The sequence below is a fragment of the Rattus norvegicus genome, chromosome 14, assembly GCF_021556685.1.
Source record: "Rattus norvegicus strain SHRSP/BbbUtx chromosome 14, alternate assembly SHRSP_T2T, whole genome shotgun sequence".
NCBI lineage: Eukaryota > Metazoa > Chordata > Mammalia > Rodentia > Muridae > Rattus > Rattus norvegicus.
The window spans coordinates 89274391-89291525 of NC_141547.1; the positions used below are offsets into that span (position 1 = coordinate 89274391).

The 17135-nt window shown below is 38.0% G+C and overlaps 1 long non-coding RNA gene across 1 annotated transcript in view; it reads left to right on the forward strand.

Annotated features, from left to right (window-relative positions):
• The first annotated feature begins 308 nt into the window (after nucleotides 1-308).
• LOC108352797 (uncharacterized) overlaps nucleotides 309-17135 on the forward strand; it is a 47316-nt gene continuing 30489 nt past the window's right edge. The window contains exon 1 of the long non-coding RNA XR_015637132.1: nucleotides 309-392. This is a non-coding gene — a long non-coding RNA (uncharacterized LOC108352797). The remainder of the gene's footprint in view (nucleotides 393-17135) is intronic.

The following is a 17135-nucleotide window of genomic DNA, read 5'->3' on the forward strand; positions in this document are numbered from 1 at the left end:
AATAAAGCTCAAGATGCCTTTAAAAGGCCTGTGGATATGTAAAATCCAATGGCTCTATATCTCCTTGAAGTTCTTAGTTATCTAGAGCAAATTATTGCCAGAAATAATTCAAATACATTTGGGAATCACAAACTCAGGTTTTATTTTATCATGTGAAAAATTCCTCAAGGAGCCACAGAATGTCAATGTTTATGATGTCATCATAGAAGCTGTTATGCTGTCAACCACTGGGTGCCTGATATACCAGCCCAAAGCTTCAGGAGATAGTACCCACCTCCCCCACATCAGCAGGAGATGACTGCTCCAATCAGCAAGTCACTTATTTAGCTGTCATTAAAATAAGAATTTCAAAGTCTGTGGTAGGTTACAGAAGGAGACCAGAAGAGGCAAAGGTAATAATCAGTATACAAGAGTTTTTAGGCTGACAGGTCAATCTCAAAGACCTGAAATACAGATGATGCCTACATAGACAGGGCAAAGAAAATGGACAGACAGGATGGAAAGTTATGTGGTGGTGACAGCTCCTGTTGACAATGGCAATAGGTGTCAGGAATCTCTGTCCTGAGAAAAAGATGTGGCACATAAGTTACACCTACCTGTATAGTTGATAGTTGTCTTAAAGTTTGTGGCAACTAAGTGCGAATTAACATTAAATGTACATTCAAATGAACAGGAACTGAAAATAACTTAGCATCATGTAAACAGGGCTAAGATGTTGAAACTAAGTATACTTTATGGGCAAATATATTTTATGAAGTGTGTATTGTCTTACTCAAGAAATCAGAATCCTTTTCGAACTCAAGTGACAGTTTCTTCATCTTCATTTTTGAAAATTAACTCTGATAATGTTATATCACTTTGCTTGATATGACATTCTAGAAATTTCACGTTTTATCGAACACTTGGGAATTGAAATTAAATGGATGAATATCTCAAGTGGGTATTTCACGGAAGTGTTCTATAAAGGCTATGTGTATAGATATTGTCAACTATAAGATACTTTTGCAATGAGAGATAAATGGCTATTTTCATGGTGTACTAATATAGTATCAAATAAAACATGGACATCTATTAGGGCAAGGACTTCCCCCAAGCTCAGCATTTATTAAAGGAGTTTGTACATGATGAAGAACTAGGGGTGGAAGAAAGGAAACAGTTAACAGAGTATAGACTGCATGTTTACAAGGTGTCAGGTTTGGGGTGATCAAATGCTGATGTAATCAGTCCTCAGAAAGAAGGGAGAGAAAGGAAACAAAAGGACAGCAAGGATGGAAACCTGAGGCAGCTTTGTCCTCCGTGTGGTGACGCTAGACTCCAGCTCCAAAATCCAAGTGATCAATGGGATCTGCCTTCCCAATTCTGAAAGCAAGCATAAATGTCCCAACTCACTTTGAAAAATCTAAATCTCTGGAGTAGAAATACATAGAAGTCATCTAGTCAGTAATTGCACCACCAATCGTATCAACTTTAGGCAAAATTACTTCAGTTCTTGAATATGAGATTGTGTTGCCATTCATTTAGATAGTAGAAAGATGACAATGAAATACAAAATTTATTTGAGAAATGATTATGCAGCTGAAGAACTGTCAACTATTTATTCTTGGTGTTTGAGGTCACTTGTAGCTGAGTTAATGAGTTTTTAGTGAATCCTCAATTATCCACTTTCCTCTTTAAATGGAGCATTTAATTTAGTGAATATTTGACTGGTTTGAAACATATCATTTACCACCCTCCTTCCTACACAATAAATTGTGAAGACATACAGAGCGACAACATGGGTTGTGTCCCAGTTACCTAGACTCAGAGCTTGACACAAGCATGAGAAGCATCATCACAAACAAACTTCAGTCTGTTTATGATCCCTCGGTATCTCATAACTTCATATATCTGAATCACAACCCCATGTAACAGAGAGCTATAAATTCTTGGATCACAAATATTTTGATGGCCAACCCAAGATGACTAAGTGGCACTTTCTGCCAAGCTTATGACTCAAGTGTAATCCACAGAGTCCCTGTGTTTGGGATAAAACATTGACAAATCTGTGTATACACACACACACACACACACACACACACACACACACAAATTATTTAATTAATTAATAAAAAATTGTAAAAACAAAATAAACAAACAAATAAATGTGATGATGGCATCAAATGTTTTATTGCACTGTGGCTGATTTTCTGATTCTCTCTGTCCTGGTCATCCTAACTGTCAGCTTGACAAAGCCCAGAATCACATGATAAAGACTATTAATTCAGTAATTGTTTAGCAGGTTAGCTTGTGCATGATTATCTTGATTATTAATTAATTCAGGAGAATCTAATTCACTGTGGGTGGTACCATTTCAAGGCAGGTGTTTTGGGGATGTAAAGAGGCTAGCTAAGCATGGGCTGATGAATCAGCCACCAAGTTATGTTCTTCCACAGTCCCTGTTCACAGGTTTCTGCTGAGTTCCTGTCTTGATTTCCCTCACTGGTGGCATGTGACCTGGAAGTGTAAACCAAACACTCTTTCTCTCCCTAAGTTTATTTTGGCCACAATGTTTTATCAGACCAACAGGAAGGAAGCTAGAATGTTCCCCCATCTGATTTTGTATGAGTTTTGAAGAGATATGACGTAAGTGCTGGGCACTGATGACGCCACACCTCTGGTCCAGCATTTCCATTTCACAGATGCCACAAACTACACAGTCCAGCGACATGAGGGGCCGCCAAATCCCTTTTCTTGATGAACAAAAGACATTTCCTAATGGTTTTCACTTTCTTACCTTAAATTATCTTCACATTATGAAGGATCTTATGTTTTTGCCATGCTCTACCTTAGACTAAATGGAAGGTGAAATAAAACTGTTATTGTTTTGGTGATTTTACATATTATATGCATTAAAATATATCAGACCAAAGAACTACTGAAAACACACAACTTTACGAGGCTTCCCACTGTGGCCCAGTGTCCTTTTCAAATCCCTTTGATGACAATTAGAGTAAACTTACCTATTCATTGTATTACTTTTCATCAGCTTGAAACTTGACAGGAAAATTGAGATAAATGTTGTCTAACAAGCTCACCTATTTATGTTAGTAGTTAATTTAGTAACAATTTACTCTAGGTACAAGGATAATGTTTAAAAAAAAACAAAAACCAATGATAGGCAGTAGTAGAAATGCTCACAGTCACAAAATACCTCAAAGACTTTATAGTGGTTGCACAAACTCAGATATAAGCAATGTTCACCATGGTCACACTCTTGAATCGAGTAAAGTCTTGTAACACCTGCAAAGGGCCTTTGTACTTCTACTTTGGCATTTGGTATTCAACTGAAAGGGGTTTATTTGCAGGGCTTAATAAGCTTCTGTAGCTTATATCAACAAGGGAGCTCATCCGGGGGAGGTTCACATGGTCTGTAGGTTGGCAGGGAAACTATCTGTAACAATCCAGAAGGAAGTAGGATGGTGACTAGGGCTTTCATCGTGAAGATAGACCAGTTCTCTTCCTAGAGATAAGAGATTACAACTATGTCTACATGGTTAATCTACTCCATCAATGTAGATTGTAGGAGACAGATTATCCAGGCCACTCATCCTCTCCTTACAGGATTGTGTACATGACACACTCAGCACACACTCCTAGTGACAGAGATTGCCTTAACCTGGGTTATGTACATAAGAACTAACTGACTGATGTAGCCTAAACAATATTTAGTGTTGATTGCAGGATGGTGTTTCTAATGCATCAGGGAATTTTTTGCTATTTAAACATGCTAAATGAAAATGACTAATAATTGGGATGTCTTTTTCAGCATGAATACAGCAGCACAGTTAACATGAATTACAGTTAGTGTCATATAGCTGAGTCCCATTCACAAGCTGAAGGGAACAGAGAAGCCATCCTTGGCTTAGTAATCAATACATGTGACTTTATGTTCATTTCAGAAGGAAGAACTCTGAATTATAGGCAAAGGCAAAGTCTTAGGACACAAATTTTATCTAAGAAGCACAATTAAAAATGCTTCTGGAATTTGATATACAGAATACCCAATACGAAATATTTTACACTTAAAGTGCAGTGTTGATAACTGAAATATATGTTTCAATAAGTTAGATAGCTCTCTTCAGGGAAAGGGAAAGTTTATAGGAAATATCTTTCTGCACATACATAAAGTGTACATGGATCAAACTTCAAAGTAAAGTAATTAACCTAGATGCTGAGTACAGATGTCAGTGAAAACTGACTAGGCTCAAAGACAAATAGAGGTGGATGTCACATATGGACTGTGGTAACTGCAGACCGTCTATAGTAGTTCTCCAAATGAAGCATCAGATGCTGCCACCTCTGGAGAAAGAGAGTTCTCCCTTTAGAATCAAGCCAATAGGATTTTGATATGCAAGTGCTAAGGCACCCCCATTTCTAGGTTCTTGTGCTTCCAAAAGCTGTATTAATGTAAAGATTCAAGGATAGTGCAAAGCCTGCTTGAAACCCAAGGCACAGAACATGAGATGGCAAATCCAACCAAAATCCAAGACCAAGAACTTAAAAGTCTGTGTTTAACCCCACCAGCACTCACCTGTGGTTTCTAAATTTTCCAGATTCGATCTCAGCATTAAATTGTGATGTCAAAGGAAGATGTCTGATACCCAGCCTTCTTAGCCCATAGATTCGTGCAGATCACAGGAAATCTGGCTTAAGTATTTTTACAGCCAGTTAGGTAAACTGCTCACTTCCTCTATATTAATGCATGTGCTGAAAGTTAATCATAGCCATGGACATTTAATACTTTTTTGAAATTATTATATAATTTCCTCTTTTCTTTTTCTTCTTTCTAAATCTTCTCATGTACTCCAATTCCCTTGCTGTCTTTCAAATCAATGGCATATATGTGTAGTTAGGACATATTCTAAACGTCTTAACATTCCTTAGTTGCCTATAGTTTTTTTGTCTAATGTTGAGGTTATATGATTTTTCTACATTTGCATATCTATTGCTATCCTCCTTTGTTGACTCATATTTTGGCAGCCATGTTGGTTAGACTTGATGTGTATAGCTTCTCTGACATTTCTGGAAGACAGTTTCAAAACAGTTGTCTGTCCTTCTTGATGGAAAGTTAAGATTATTAATATTCAGCATTATTATTGAAAAGAATATATAGACATAATATATACATACACTCATATACATACATGCATGTACATACACACATGCATTCCTATATATATATATATATATATATATATATATATAGAGAGAGAGAGAGAGAGAGAGAGAGAGAAACAGATAGTGATTCGCCCTTGCTTTCCTAGTTTCTATTACAAAGTCTGATGTAATTCCCATGACCCAATATGTTCTATGAGGTTTTCCTTGTTTATTGTGTGACTATGACTCCTCCCCAAGTTGATTTCTGGATTAATCTCTGCTTGATTGTGAATCCTGTTAAATCCTACTTCACCAGATTGGTTAGTATGCAAGGTCTTAGTGGAGTGGCGATCACGCTGTTTTCTAAGGAACATGACTTTCTCCCTGAAAATCAATGCTCTGCTGTGGCCTGCTCTGTGGTGTATTTGCCTTTGAGCTGATTCTTTCCACTTACCAGGGCTATGGTGCCTGCCACAGCAGTTTTTGCTTAGGTTTGCGTGTCTCAGATTAGGCCAGCAGGTGTTCTGTGTTCTCCATATTCTGTGGGTCTCCGGTTTTAAGTTCTAAGTGAGAAGAGATACAGTTTTGGTGTTTGGAGATAAACTTATTTAATTCTTTATTATGGTTTTGATTCTACACACTCACTGAACTTAACTCAAACTACTCATCCATTTCCTTCTACCTCCAGCTTGGTACTAACCATCAATGGGCAATGAAACTGAGTTTTGTCTGAATGCCAGGGAAACACTCTGTCAACTGTGCTATACTCATGTGTTCACAGAAGTTGAATCACAGATTTGACTTCCGGGGATCTGTACCCTTCTTGCTCCAGTATAATAGATGGTAACAGAAGGCAACTGTGGGGCAAGTGGACCAGTATTACCTGACAAAAACTGGGGCAGTTGAGCAGATTCAGAACCCCCAGTAAATTCTCATATTAGAGAATGGTAGGCATTTCATCCACTCCTGAACCATTTTCTCTCCTGAAGTATGTGACCATGGCCTCCCACATGGAGATCATGACCACTAGTCATATAGCATAGAACACAGAGTTCTTTATGCTAATGAGGTCTCTAGATGCCCCCTAAGGGTTTAGCCAATAAGCTTCCCTTCCCAAACATTCCTCCTACAAAATACTATTTAATCTCTGGTCCACCCTGAGTAAGTCATATGACCCCATTTTCCATGATGAAGAATGAATAAACAGTTGGACAAAGATTCTCTCATTAAGAATTTCTGTGGGGGAATCCTTCATCATTTAGAACGCAGAAGGACCCTCTGCTGCCCAGAAATGTACACTCACCGCTGAGCTAAGCCAGAGTTTCCCTCCCTTCTGCCCTGGCTTATCACTTGCAGTCCTGTCATTCCCAGCTCCACCAGGTTCCCAGTGGTGATGTCAGGAACTCCTGCCTCTTCAGCCTCAGCTTGCTCTGTTTCTCAGCCCGGCTGGGGTCTTAGGCTATGTTCCACCACCCCTGCAGCATGATGGTGGTAAGGAGGGAATGTAGCCATGCACCCTCCCTTTCCCTCTTGAGAAGCACTTCACCTCTACATATGGGAGGTTACACCTTAACAACATTTTAAGAACAAAAAAGTTATACCGTGTGCATGCCCTTAATAATATATATTGCACAAACCAGCAACTGTGTTCCATGCTGGAAATACCAGTTACAAACATTAGCCTGCCCTTAACACTCCTAGAATGGGTCATTAGTAAATTCTGGAATCTTTTAGATGGAGTGCCTGATAGAAATTGTGTGAACTTTACTCTTTTTTTCTCTCTAATGGACTCCTTTTGACTTTTAAGAACTAACAGGTTCCAGAAGATTTCCCATCATGTAGGCTGCCTAATCAAACAACTTTTGTAAGGTGCTAGTAAACATTTCTTTAGTGACAGAAACACATTTCTCAAGACATTGTTTGTCTTTATGCTTGAGGATTTTTAAATTTGTTCAAAACATTCTTTTGTTGCTGTACGTTGTATTCTTAATGTTCAGGTGTCTGTTCAGTTTGGCTTAGTTCATGTTTTCCACAGCTAAAATTTCATTAAAAATCATGTAGAGATTTATTTCCATGCATCATGGTTACTGAAGTCCATTCATATCGCAGGGATGGCCTGAAGTATTTTCCCCTTGTTTCTGTATGCATGACCTGCTAGCAATGAGCATACTCGACTGACACCTGTATCTTTGACATCTTCTACCCAAATTTAGCCACTTACTTATAGATGAAAATTAAATCCTATTAAAATATAAATAAATATTTCTAATGATTTCTGAAATAAATTCTAGCTTCATGAAATCACCTTTTTCCCTCTGCCCAGATGAAAAATTTGTCGCATGTAGCTGTACAAGAGCAATGTTTAAGAGATGTATCGAAGGGTTTTCATCATTACTGTTGCTTTGAGCACACTTTTTCTCTTAAAGGGTTAACAGGCATTTCACAAATCAAGTATACTAATACAACATGTCTAAAGATACAGTACTCTGACCCATACTTAAGTGCTGAAGGATGGCAACAGGATAAACTAAGCTGTTTTCATATGCCTTTGTATTTCCATAGGAGCAGGAAAACTTTGCATGCACGAGAGGATGGTGCTCAGAGCACAAAGCCTGCTCTGAAGCCTGATGAGGTACTGGTGGCAGCACTTGTAGGTCTTGCATGGCGTAAGAGCTGGCACAGTGCCAAGTGGAATGCTGTAAGTTCAGAACCAAGGTGGTTGTTAAGCTGAGGAGGGCAACGTGGACTAGTACTTTGGGAAGCACACTGGATTCATTACATATTTGAATTTGAGAGTCATACAGAAATCTTTAACCAATCAGAAATCACTATGGAAAACCACAATCAGCCAAAAATGCAGAGTTGTAGAGCCCAGTCCCAGTGGACACATATACAAAACACTCCCATAATTTAGGCTGAAGAAGGGAAGGAGGTGGAAAGATGAAAAGAACCAGAGATCAGTGAGTCTTCTGAGCTTGTGAGCTTGTGTCTTCTAATAATGTCAGAAGCTATACTCACAGTGGCTCACCAGCATAACTTCCCCAGTATTCAATGAATAAGGATGCCACTAATGTACATGCTAAACTGCACAGAGAAAAGTCCATGAAACCTCAACTCTAAAGGAGGAACTATAGGAAAGTGAGGACAACTGGGAGCCAGTGAAATGGTTTTCTCCAGGGAAGAGCGCACTGACACTGACTGTTTGTACACTGCCAATCAGCTAGCCATGAAAACATATATAGAGATAGAATTATGTGAATGGGGCAGGCTATATTTAGAAATATACATTATATACATGCGTATATATGCAATAACAATTAGTGAAAACATCTGTTAATTTGAAGGAGCAGGGGGAAAGGCATGGAAGGAGAAAGGGGGAGAGATAACCAATTAAATTATAATATAAAATAAATGCAAAAAATGTGTTTGATGGGTTAGGTGATGGCTCAGTTTACTGTGCAAGCAGAAAGACCTGAGTTTGGAGCCTCAGAGTTCATGAAAATGGAATAGCCAGTTGTAGCACCATGTGCCTATAATTTCAATGCTGAGGGACACAGGCCAGAGGACCACTGGAACTTGTTGGCCAGCAGTCTAACCAAATCTGTGAGTTCAGAGTTCAGTGAGAGACCTTGTCTCAATAAAGCAACAGAGAAAACAAAAGAGGAAGATATCCACCTAGAGTTCTAGGATTTTCAACACACATTTGCAGGAATATTTTCACACACACTCACACATGCACATTTCATAATTCTTGGCCATAATTGTAGGAACAGAATTCATGGGTTGTATAGTAACTAATTTTTCTTTTCTTGATGATCACAGAAGATTTTATTTAAGTTATATCGATTTTAAATGATAGGTGATATCATTTTACAACAGTTATACAACAGATTGTAACTTTTATTTTTTCTAGATCTATTTTTTAATGATGGTCCTTTAGAAACCTCTCTTTTAGTCCACCACCCACAAGAGATAGTAGAACAGAAAGAATGCAGGAAAACCATACCCGTTTAGAAGTGATTCTTTGAAGAAACTCCCATCTGTGTTGTGCAGTTCAGTTCACAGGTCAGGAGAGACAGCTCTATCCACTTGCAAACACTTTGTGGATACACCAGCAGTCCATGTCAGTAGAGTTGGGATAGCAAACATGAATCAGCAGCAGTGGCATAACCTAGTAGAGACAGTCAGTCTGCAGTCTTGGCACTAGGCACCAGTAGGGACCAGTAGGAACACCAGGAAAAGTTCCTGGCTGTGCCTCTCTCAGGAAAGCAAAGATCAGAGAAGACTGGAGACCAACAAGGGTTGCACAGCTAGCTCTACAAGCAAGCCTAGCCTAGCCTCAATCACTGGCCGTGGAGTCCTATTTATACTACCTCTAAACACCATATGTCCTCCATGTTTTTTTCCTCATCGAGTGTCTTGCCTAAGCATGTGAGTATGACTTAGTAAAACTCCATGTCAAACTGTCTCAGTTGGTGTCACTCCACTAAACGGTCTGAGTCTATGTAAGCTTTATAGTGCATTTCTCTCTATGCAGTCCTGATAAATGGAGCTCAGCTACGCAATGTAAGGTAGATCAATGCCTGCATATGCTTAGTGAAGAATCCTTCATCACATGTCCTTTCACATGCTTGCTTTAGCAGATCATCCTTCCACCTGTGTTTGCTTCAGTGAAGTGTGCTTTCACCAGTCTGTCTTGGCCTTTCGGTTTTGTCCGCTTCAGTGAAATGTTCCTTTACATGTTTGCCCCAGCAAAATAGTATCTGACAAACCTGACTTTCCAAAGAACCCTTAAGTTCTCACTTCAATGGAGTATGAAATGTTATACGTGTGTATAAAGAATGTTAAAGAGATCACAGAAATGAACAATTAAAAAGCCCTTTTAATTGATCCTTGGAGATTTTCACATCATGACATTACACATCCCAATCCCATTCATTTCCCCATCTCTTCATATCTGCCCTCAGCTCTTACCACCTCCTCCCCCCCAAAAAAAATCATAACAAGCAAAACTAAAATCCCCAAAATAAAAAAATCGCACCAAGGAAGCTGCCGTGGGTCTTGGTGTGTCACACAGTATACCCTTTTGCAAAGGAACTTGAAGAGAAAATGGAAGCAGTATTGGTCATCTCACCAGCTCTCCTGCACCTGCGCCACAGGGGCCAGCTTTCTAGCTTTTCCCAGGCAAGGGGCAGGAGCAGCTTTTTCACTCTCATGCCCTTAGGAGGGGGGTAGTTGGTTCTCCTGTGTTCACCCTACCAAGGCCAGCTTTACTGTGCTGCCCAGGGAGGGTGAGGAGTTACCCTCTCCCAAGTGGTATAGCTGGTGAGGGGCAAGGCCAGCTCTTCTATTCTGACAAACTACTGCAGGTGCCCATGTGGTAAGGGGATACATCTCTTTAGCACCCAAGACATTTCAAGACAGACAATGGAAGGGGCCAGCTTTCCCAATGTCATCACCTCAGGACCAGCTTATCTAGGTGTCCGCCACCCAGGAGAGGTACAGGCCCTCTCTGCCCTCTCTGCCCTCTCCTGAGTGCTGCAGTCTATGAAAGACAGAGTCAGCTCTCCACATTCTCAATCATCCTACCTTATTCTCCCCAGTGCTGGGGGTGCACACCTGGGCCACCATGCCTGGCATTATAGTATATTTTAAGCTATCCATCTACTCACAAGCATCTCAGTTGATTGCATAAATAACTTAGGTAAATAGTGCTACAATGAATATGGACATTTGGATGTTTTAAATTAAAACATTATTTCACTTGGATACATAAAGCCAGGTGTTAAATTGTTGAATCCCATGTTTGCTCAGGTTTTAGCATTTAATTTTTTGTCTGTTTTTTTTCTGCTTATGAAATCTCATCTTTTCTATGATGACTATGCTAATTCACATCCTTACCCATGAACATGATTTCACCTACCTATCAACGATTCATTCCAGCATTTGTTACTTTATCTTTTTAACAATAGCCATGTGAAATGGAGTTACATGGGATTCCACTATGTTTTCACTTTGAGGGGGATTGTCAACTGTGTGTATGTTCTTTTATTATTTGTTCTTTTACTTTGAAATCATAATATAATTATATAATAAAATAATATAATCATTTCCCTCTCCCTTTTCTCTTCTAACTCGTTAACTTTAAAAAATTTGTTGGCTTTTGTGAATCTTTTAAGAAGTACCTATTCTGCTTATTTAGCCATTCTTGTTCAAAATAGTAATTTTGGTGTGTGTGTGTGTGTGTGTGTGTGTGTGTGTGTGTGTGTGTGTGTGCAATGCTCATACACTGTCTGTGAGTGTCTAAACTAAACTTCAGATCCCTGTAGCTGGAGTAATAGGTATTTGTGAGCCCCTCAGTGTGGGCGCTGTGAACCCAACTCAGGTCCTCTGGAAGAGCAACAGGTGCTCCTAACCATCAGGCCATCTCCTCAGCTTTCGTACACATTCTCTCATAGCACTTTCATCACAGTTTTTAAAACTTCTTATGTGCCCTGGACTTTAGATTTTTGGCACATAATCCATTTGTGCACTTCTCCCATTCTACACATTGTCTCTTTGCTCTGTTTCTTTTCTAACACAGGAGTTTCCTGGTTTGTCATAAGTTCAATTTTCATGTTTTTAATTTTTCTATTTTGGTGTTCTTATGTAAAATAATATTTGTTGTACCAATGTCTTCAATTTTTACATTATCTTAACAATATAATTATAGCTTTGAATGACATTTGAGGTTGTGAATCATTTTTCTGTTAATGTTTATATATAGTAAGATATTTAGTGTCATTTTTCTGGATACATAAGTCTACCTTTCTACCTGTGTACTTTTTCTAAGATATCCTCCTACTGATGTTGAAAAGATCCGGTGAATATAGACTAGCAATTTGGTGTTTTGATGCATTTAGCTATGCTTGCATTTAGCTATGCTTGATCTGTATGGTTTGACTATTCCCCTCCCCCTTTTCTCTTTTTGCTTTCATAAGAATTTATTTAGCTTTTTTCTGCAAAAATGTTGTGGTTTCCATTACACTGATACTGTAGATAGCTTTTGGTAGCTTGGGCATTGAACAGTATTAATCTTTTCAATCTAAGTCCATTGTGTCTTTTTTCCTGTTTCTTATGCATATCAATATTTTAAAATATTATTTGTTGAGATCATCCATTCTCTTGTTTAAGTGTAGATCTACTTTCCCCCTGTGGATATTGAAAATAGTCTTTTTCATTTTATTCATCTAGTTCTTGCTAGAATATGCAATGTTATTTTTGTATATATGTGATTTTCCTATCCTACAAATTTACTTAAGTCATTCATCAATTACAACAGTACTTTCTATGTTGAAATATTAGAGATTTCATATGTAACATCAGATTACTTGCAAATAGATAATTTGACATCCCTTTTAATATGGGCACTGTGTATTTATTTCTCTAATTTTCCTACTATCCAAATGACTGCTATTATGTTGATGTTTTGAAAGTACACATTTTTTATTTTGTTCTAGATCTGATAATGGGCAATTGTAGCTGGCGTTGGCCTTGTAATATTAACAGGCTGTACCTTCTTGAGACACATTTCTACAGTGCCTTGGTTGCTCCGGGTTTCATCAGGAAAGGATGTTAAATTTTTCAAATGCTTTTTAAAAGTTTACTTAGAGTGTCTAAATTTTGTCTTTCAGATGGCTGCCATTATTGGCATTGATTTCTCTGTATTAAAGCACTCTTTTGTTTCTTGGAAAACCATCACTTGATTGTAGTATATGATCTTTCTGATGTTTATTACCTGTGGTGATAAATTTTGTCAAGGTGATTGAAATAAGCGTCATCTAGGATATTAGTGAGACTTACATCTGGTTCCATACAAAATATGTACTCATATTTGAGTTCAAAGAACTTTTTTTTTAGATTTTTAGTACTTTATTCTGAAAATTTAAAAATTTTTCCACTGTTGGTCTTCATCTAGACACTTAGGCATAATTAAATTTGATAAATGATCAATAAAAATTTTTATTAATTAATATTTACTGAATATGGATTTAACATTAAATTTAGGTATTTGATTTTCTGCTTTAGTCCTTGTAAATATATTTACATATATATGTATTATAAATGAGACATTATAGACTGTGTTAACTTTCTCATTTTTTTCATAGCAGCTTTCTTTCTTTCTTTCTTTCTTTCTTTCTTTTTCTTCCATTTTTATTAAATTGGATATTTCTTGTTTACATTTCAAATGTTATTCCCTTTCCCAGTTTCCTGTCTATCAGCCCCTTAACCCCTCCCCTTCTATATGGTTGTTCCCCTCCCCATTCACCCACCATTACCACCCCCGAGAACAATCCTGTACACTGGGGGTCCAACCGTGGCAGGACCAAGGGCTTCCCCTTCCACTGGTGTCCGAACAAAGCTATTAACTACTACATATGAAGTTGGAGCCCAGAGTCCATCCATGTATAGTCTTTGAGTAGTGGTTTAGTCCCTAGAAGCTCTGGTTGGTTGGCATTGTTTTTCTTATGGGGTCGCAAACCCCTTCAGCCTTTTCAATACTTCTTCTAATTCCCCCCAAGGGGGTCTTGTTCTCAGTTCAGTTGTTTGCTGTTGACATTCGCCTGTGAATTTGACATGTTCTGGCTGTGTTTCTCAGGAGAGATCTATCTCTGGTTCATGTCAGCATGCACTTCTTAGCTTCATCCATCTTATCTAGTTTGGTGGCTGTATATATATGGGCCACATGTGGGGCAGGTTCTGAAGGGCCAACCCTTCAGTCTGCTCCAAAGTTCAAAGAACTTAAGATATATCATTCAAGTCTAAATGAATCATACAAAAATAAATTATTAGATGTAGGAGTCAATGAAAATTGTGTAAAAATAACATTTGATACGATGTCCAAAATATAAAGATATAATAAAAGATTTCTGTCAAGTTGATGAGCTGAATTGAAATTACATCATATTAATAACAACAAAAAATGTAAGAATTGCTTATTTCAATGGATAGTAACAATATTAAGACAAAAGGACTAAAGTAATGGAAATCAGACAATAACAATAATATTCTTGACCAATAGAACTCTATAACTTTCATAGAATGTTGAAGCAGAAAGACAATCCTGGACTACATAGAGAGTTCAAGTTTAGCCTGAGGTACATGGTAAGATTCTTGAAAAAAGAAACAAATTATGTAAATTACATAAATTAAAAAATATATAAATCCATACAATACATACATATAATGTAATATAAAAGTTTTCATACTAATACAATAAATGTTTATATAAAATAAAATAAAAATAATCTAAGAATAAATAGGAAGGGAAAAATTCATTTTGTCTGAAAATAGGTGAATATTGAATGGGGCAAAATTCAGTAACAAATAATAAAGGCAATACATACTTTAAATTATTATTTTAATATTTAGCAATAATGTGGAAACATTAGTATACTAGAAATATAAATAAAAGAAATACATCAACAATCTAAATTATCCAAAAGAAAACTCTTAATAGAAACTGAAAGATTTCTATAAATGATTTAATACATCTGTTTAGCGATATCAGATATGTTTTGGTCATAAATTTAATGTATGCTACTACTTAGAAATAAAACTTTTTAAACTGCAGTAATTGTCCAGGAAGAAGTACATGGGTTCACATTTACTTTCTGTTCTCATCAAGAAAAGCATATGAGTGTTTTCTGACCCTGGTCATTAACTTGTATAGATCTGTGTTCAAAACAGTAGAGATATTACCTTAGATACATTGCTGTGTTTGTTGGTTCTTGGAGAGAGTGTCAGTAGCAGTTTTGTACAAAGGAACTCAACTAGAGTCAGGAAAGTATCTTAAAGAGAATGGTGGAACTGGAAGTGTGACGAGGCTAAGGTAGTGATGCTTTGCAGAGTATCTCCGAAGTTCTCTAGAGCCTGACAAGCTGTTCTTTGATATGCAGCAAATATTATCATTTGTGGGCACATGATTCAGAAAGAGCAATTAGACAAATGTCAATATCACACAGGGCTGGAAATAGGTCATAGACTCCCCACCACTGAGGAATATGATTCTTTGAAGAACCACTATGTTGAAATGTTAAACAAGTTTATGTCTCCATAGTGGGGAAAGAAGATACCAAAGAACATACCTTTGGTCTAATGGCTTCTCGAAGCCTACCTGAGGCAAAAGAACCTTTTATAACAGGCAAGAACAAAAGTAGGAATAGGCTAACATTTCTGCCTGAAGAAGATAATTTGGGGAGACAAAAACCATGAACAAGAACGTCTAGACTTATTTCTCTAGGTCTCAAACTGGTGAGACTGGCATTTGTGAAGTGGCAGTTACCAACAGAACAATGTGCATAGAGATTGCAACGTATTCAATAAGTCAAGACCAATAAGCAGGTGAATTACGTAGGAAGAAAAAAAGTCAGTTGAAAAGAATAAATATCATCTTGACCTAATTTTCAAAAATAAGCAAAAGTTTTCCATGGGTTTAGAATGTTCTGAAGACCATAAGACATAGGGTGGAAACCCATTAGGCTCTAAACAGGAGAAGTATGCCCTTTGTGTCTGTTCCACTTCATAAGTATGCCTTGCTAAATGGCAGGAGATGAAACAGGAGCAAGATGAAGGGCACACACAAACAGTGGACTGATAGAATCTCACAGATGTCAGGGCTTGTTGGGCCCTACCTTGGGGTGTTTCCCTTCCCTGTTGCTGAGCCTTTTAGCCTGCTATAGCAAGAAGTTGTTTATACCCTTGGCAGCTGCTCTTAGCTCCTGATTTGGGGCTGGGATTTTGCATGGCACCCCTCCTCCCCACCAAGCCTTCCAGCTTGTGGTTGTTAAGAAGTTGTTTATGCCCCTGATTGGGCCTGGAACTTTCCACCACACAGACTTTTCCTGTTTTTCTGGTTGGGGATTTTCACCTGCCTTGTTGTTTGCCTCCTCGGGTATATAAGGAGATCTCAGTAAAGCCTTGGTGGCACTCTCTGAAAACGGGTGACCTGTGTATGTGTTTTCTTTCAATCCCGCAGACCTATGCCCGATATTCACACTCTGGCGGCACAGGCGCCGTCAAGGGCCGAGTTCAGCTGAGTGTTACAAAATGCCTAAGTTTGATTACACTCTTCATTCAATCCCCGAACTCCAAAATCATGAAATGTAAAAGCTCAAGCACTCCAATACTCATGGAAAATTTTCCATAGCATTCTTTTATGGATATAAACAAAACATACTAACAGAGTGCATTATAGCCTCGCATTATTCCTGCCAGGGGAAGGCTAAAGCAGGAAGAGGTCCAATTAGAAGCTCACCTGACTCACATAATAAGACTCGGTAAACTAAAGCAATGTTATCTCCTCAAGATGCAGATCCATTGGTTTTGGGGCTGGAGAGATAGCTCCAGAATTAGGAGAACCTGGATCAAAATGGAAATGGGGAATTTTCTTTGTCCATCAAAGGTTGAACTTTTATTTTTCCTACTACTGATGGGTATCAAGCTGCAAGTATTTATAAAACACAATTTTAAAGTGATGTATCAGATGATGGACTCTGTAGATGCTATCACCTAATTAAGTTTATGGTAGACCACTTCTACTGAATAGTATATGTGCTTCATTTAATACTAAATGTATGGAGTAGGGATATTGGAGGGCCAGGCATCTTTTTAACATATTTCCAAAATTTTCATGATGGTACAAAGCTTGGTAATACTTCTGGCTAGGTAGTGTGACTTCTGATTTACTGTATGGTGGTGAAGTAGTTATTCCATATTCTGACTGGCTTTTTGTAGCACTTACACCACAGAATATATCAGATATAAAGAATATTTATTTGGGGTTACCATATGAGGACTAGTGATGCCCACAGGGTACATTAACAAGAAAAAAAACAGACTTACTGGCTACAACCCTAGAAAGCCTGGCCAAAGGTTTACGTTATTGGTGGGCCCCGTCAGCCAGGAAATATGAACTAAATAAGCCCTCTTAAAACACCAACAGCAAAAACTAACAAACA